Raw genomic sequence first — 5,694 nt, 5'->3', positions numbered from 1 at the left:
TTTGGAAACTGAATGCAAAACAAACAAATAAACAAGCATTAGGCAGCAGTGAGGAGATTAAATTGTGGAAACAGCTCTCAAAGGCATGATCTCTCTTAATGAGGCAGAGATATGGTGAAATAAAAAAAGTCCACATTGACTCCATATCTTGATTGGAAAAGGAATCCCTCAACCCATTTATACTGTATGTGCATGTGTATATGAATGTGAGGACTCACACATACAGCAGATGTGGACTCCAACACCCTAAGGTTTTTGTGCTTGATAAAAGAGGCTAATCAAAAAGGCCTAAGTGCTATGGCAGAAGATGCATGCACTATGGAAACCTGGCTTTTTGGAAACCTGGTGAAACCAATGGGATAGGATCATCCCTGGATATAAATTCTGCAAGAAAGATAGGAATGAAACATACCAGAGAAGGTGTTGCTCTATACATAATACCGAGCAGACTAAAAGCCTAAAAGGGGCAGACTCCTCCACCAAAGCTTTGTGGGTGACAGTACTGCGCTCCAAAACTAATCCAACTACTGTGAATATGTTCTTGTCCCCTACCCAGAATTCTCAGGATGCTATTGGAAAATGAATTCAGGGTGGTCTCAAATGAGGAAGTGTTGTAAGCATGAGTGAATTCAATTAACCCCACACTGACTGAATAAATACATGTTGCACTTATGACAAAGAGGGTACATTTCCAGATGCCCTAAACAACTGTGTCCGAGAACGCGGAACTGTCATGGAACTGGCCAGAGAGGAGACAACAGTGAATTTAATCCTAACTTGTGTTTTCCAGGACCTAGTACAAGATGTGAGTGTTGCTGAAACAATTGGAAATGGTAACAACACTGCTATCACTTTTAAGATATATTTGAGTGGGAAATTGCCGATTTTCACATTTGGCCACATTTGTCTTCAAAAGAGGAAGCTTCCTCAAAAGGAGGAAAGCAGTAAAAAGGAAGCTGAAAAGGGGAGTCAAGAGGGTTAAATGCTTAGAGGTTACTCGGTGCCATAATAATAGAAGCTCAGCAAGAATGGATACTGCAGGTGAGGAAAGGGAGCACCGAGTCGAAGATGCTAACAGCATGGTGAATGAGCAGCCATTAGAGAAAAGAGGGCTTTCTTCAGGGAATGGTGTTTTTGCCCAATGAGGAACGCAAAAGGGAGTTCAAACTTGCATGGAGGAAATGCAAATAGGAAATGAGAGATGCAAAAGGACTGGGACTGGGAAGGTTTGGAGACCTGTGTAAGCAACCCTGAGACCCCTGAAAAGAAGAGGTGGGATACAAATATAATACTCAAACATCCTAAGTGGGAGAACTGCCAGTCAGGTAGCTGGAACATTGTATTACAACAAGGTTACAGGAGTGCTAGAGAAGGACAAGGACACTGTGGGGAAGAGGAATGGATTATTTTCTTGTCTTCACAGCTGAAGTTATAAGACAGATACCTGTCTCTGAACTGATAATTTCAGGGAGGGAATCTGAGGAATGCAGGCAAATAGTGGTGACAAAAGATGAAATTCTCAAGGTCAGGATACATTGCCCAGCCCAAATGGCATCCAAACTAGATTTCTTAAAAAACAACTATGAAATTGCTGATCTTCCAAAAGAGATATGCAACACATCCCTAAGATTGATCTCTGTACCGGAGGATTGAGAATGGCTAGTGCAACATCAAAGGAATGTGGAGGAATTCAAGAAATTATGGCCCAGTTAGTTTAATGTGTGTTCTGGGTAAATTAGTTGAGAGCATGAAATATAAAATCAGTAAGTATATAGAAAAACAAGCCCTGCAGAAAAAGAATCAACATACTTTCTGCAAGGTAAGTCCTGTCTCACCAACCTTTTAGAGTTTTTTAGGATTGTTATTAAACATGTGGACAGGGTGATGCAGTGGACACAGTTTACTTAGAATCCTGAGCAAACTAAGCAGTCATGAAGAAAGAGGAGAGGATCTCTTATAGGCAGTGCTTTTTTTGTAAGAAAAATGGTGCCGGAACTCATGAAATTATTTACCTTTCACACGTAGTCAATCACTGTACACACACCCACACACGTCAGTTGTGTAACGAAACTTAACAGTCGCTGCCCACAGTAAGCGCTCAGTGCACGACCACATGAGCAATCACAAGTCGAGCAGTGCCACAAGTTGAGCAGCACCATCACAACCAGTGTGGACGAAGTATGCATGCATCAGATTCGACACACAAGCAGCCCACATGCATGATTTTGCTGCCGACCTGCTACACTCAACAGGGCAATTCAAATCCACATGGACCACACATCAAATTTTCAAAAGTTACTTTTAAAACTGGGAAAATCTGTCAAAAAAAGGTGCGGGAACTCCATTCCAGTGCATTCTATGACAAAAAAAGCACTGCTTAAAGGTAAGTAACACATAGAAGAACAGAAAGCAAAAGGTGGTAAATTCTCACATTGGAGGGATGTAAATAATGGGTCCCATAGTGATCTGTATTGGGACCAATGTTTTTCAACTTACTCTTATGTGATCTAGAATTAGGAGTGAGCAGTGAATTGGCCAGATTTGCTGATGACACCCACTTATTTGGGTGGCTGAAACCAAAATGGATTGTGAGGAGCTCCAAAGGGATAGTTCCAGCCGGGGAGATATAGCAGCCGTAGTGGTTGGCAGTCCCTGCATCAGTGAAGCATTTTATCTGCTCTGGGTTGCAATTTAAACTCTTAAGTGGCTATCCATGGTGCTGAACCTGTTTTGGGAGTTATTTTCAGCACCACAGAGAGCTCTTTTAAAATCCAGAGTTGAGAAAATACCGCACTGATATTAGAGCCATCAGCTTCCATTGGTAAGCCAATGTAAAGTGACGTAGGTTCTGGCAAAAGAAAGCAATACAAAAACTGCCAGCTTCAAACATAAGCTGATGGGATCTGGGCTAGCAGTGACTGACCAAGAAAGAGCTCTTGGAATGGTGGTGGACAGCTTGATAAAAATATTGGCCCAGTGTGCAGCTGCTGTGAAAAGGGCAAACTTCATGTGAGACATAGTTAGGATAGGGACTGATAATGCTCCCTTTATATAAATATATTGTACGACCCCATTTAGAATACTGTGTGCAGTTCTGGTCACTGCTACTGAAAGAGCATGTTGTAGAGTTGGAAAAGTGCAGAATAGGACAATTGAAATAACCAAGGGGCTAAATGGAGCAGCTCCCCTATGGGGAAAGGTTACATCTTCTGGGATTGTTGGGCAAAAGTGGCAAGTAAGAGGAGACATGATAAATGCGTATATAATTATACTTGGTGTGGAGAAAGTGGATGGGGATCCATTTTCCTCCTTTTCTCATAATACCACATTTTGGGGTCACCCCATAAAGCTGTTTGGTGGGAGAGTCTAGAAGGATAAAAGTACTTCTTCACACAGTGGTTAGTTCAATTAGATCATTCAACTATCACAAGACATGATGAAAGTTTTGACGGATGGTTTTGAAAGATTCACTTTTTCCTATGGATAGCTGGTCAGCCAGTACAAACAGGATGCTGGACTAGATGGACTTTGACTCTCCTTTTGTTCTAAATGTCACTCCTTTTGTGGTCACACCTGGATGACTGGTTATTTCTAGAGTTAGTTCCCCCAACCAAAGTCAGATTTTCCTGCAGACAAATTATCATCCATTTTGAGGTATTTATAGCCATATATAGTAGATGAAAGAAGAATAGAAAATTTAATACATATAAATTCAATCCCCCCTCTTATGGGCTGTTGTTGTACCTACCAAATGGGGTACCAAAGAAGAAGAAAAACTTCACATACTCTCTTCAATTGTTTCCCACTTATCTTTCTCCTTCCTAGCAACTAACTCCTGTTTGCAAATAGGTCCACTGCATGACTATCCAACTCAATGGGAGTTTCACTCAAGAGTTGGAAGAGCAATGAAGTTGTTATGTACACGCTTGGCTGGGACACAAGTTATTAATGCTGCATAGACTGTTCATCTGTCTGTTCACAAGCAGAATTTTAACAGAAGTATAGAGATGACAGATTTTAATGGCACTGGTTATGCATCAGACCATTAATATCATTAGTGTCAGCTGCACTTGGAAACCCAGTCCCTTTCCTTCCTGATTGGTAACATATTCTCAATAAATCTCAGTTTCAGCTTCAACAGCTTTCATTAAATTATTCACAGCGAAATCCTATACTTCAGTTACGCTGTCTGAGGGGCTTTACAATTTGGTGCAAGTCCATGCTTCAGTGGTAAAATGCCAGGTAAACTGTTACCATGATGGATGTATCAGCAGAACACCTCAGATAATATTGTGTGGGATCATGCATGGGAGGGGATTGCTTTGAATAGAAACGTCTAAAGAGCCTTCAACAAATATTTCAAACCACATGGAATTTCCCTAGTCATCTGAAATCCTGTCTGAATGTTTTTACAAAATTATTGACCATCTCATATGAGATGATAGGGTGGTGGTGATGGTAACGTTGACGTAGTTCAGTGTAGCTGTCTAAAATATTTGGACTCTCCTTGGGTGGGTAGCTCCAGAATTGTTATGATGAGTGTCTGCATTTCAAAATTTTCCACAAAACCACTCCTTCCTCTTTACCTTTGACTTGAAGGTCAGATTTTCTAGCTGCCACATACAGGCTCTCAACCTCAGCTCCCTGCATACACAATTCAAAGCCTCTTTATAAGGTATGTGGAAGGAGAGAAGGAGGGAGGGTAGGGTGGAAGGAGGAAAGGGAGCCCCCAGAGTTATGAACATAATTGGTTGGAGAAGTGACCATATCTTAGTACAAGATGTTGGTGACATCACATTATATACTGTCATAAACTGATGAATTTCCTTAAAAAGTCCCCAAAGAAGAGACTAGTTTGAGTTTCACACCAGAAATTGCCTAATCTTGCATATGCAACACACAGTGTCTGTTTCTGTAGAGTGCATGGTTCTTCAGCTGGGTATGTATTTATACCAAACGTGTAACTTTTAGTGAGTGCTGGAGTTACACACAATCCATACTTTTAACGTCTGTGGCATGCCTTTTTTATAGAACCACAACTAGGAAGAAGACAAAAGCCATCTACTCATGTGGTGGCAAGAGAGGGGCCGGATGAAATGGAGCAGCAAAGGAAGCCCATTGTAGCTAGTTGAGGGGGCACAGGGGAACCAAGCCATGATCTGGCCTCTCTCAAGGGCAAAAGGCCAATTGAAGCAGAGCTATTGGCTCTGCACAGAGGGGAGAAGGTCAGGAAGTGAGCAAGTGGTCACCCTGACCTGGTACAGGAGGCAGGAGAGAATGTATGCATGCAAGAGAGCCACTGTAGTGTGTTGTTAGAGTCGGGGATTGGGACTCAGACATGGAGCCAACTGGGTGACTTTGGGCCAGTCACTGACCCTCAGCCCAGCCTACCTCACAGGATTGTTGTGAGGAGAAAAGAGTAGAGGAGGTCTCTATAAGCCAAGTTTCCTCACAAGAGGAAAAACGGCGGAACATAAATGCAATGGAATAAGAATAACGCTGCTCTTGTGCTTCCCTTCCCAGCTCGCTCATTGTTCTGCTTTCAATTCAGTCCTTTTTCTAACTACGGCCTCCATTTCCAACCTGATTCCTCCTCCCCTTCCTCTTCTTCTTTGACTCTCTTCTCACCTCTTTCCTCTCACAACAGACTCCCCACATCCCTACAAAATGAGCTCCTTGAGGGTGACAATGTGT

The sequence above is a fragment of the Varanus komodoensis genome, unplaced genomic scaffold (assembly GCF_004798865.1).
Source record: "Varanus komodoensis strain SLA01 unplaced genomic scaffold, ASM479886v1 scaffold44_3, whole genome shotgun sequence".
Classification (NCBI taxonomy): domain Eukaryota; kingdom Metazoa; phylum Chordata; class Lepidosauria; order Squamata; family Varanidae; genus Varanus; species Varanus komodoensis.
Note: the sequence above shows the minus strand (reverse complement) of the source record.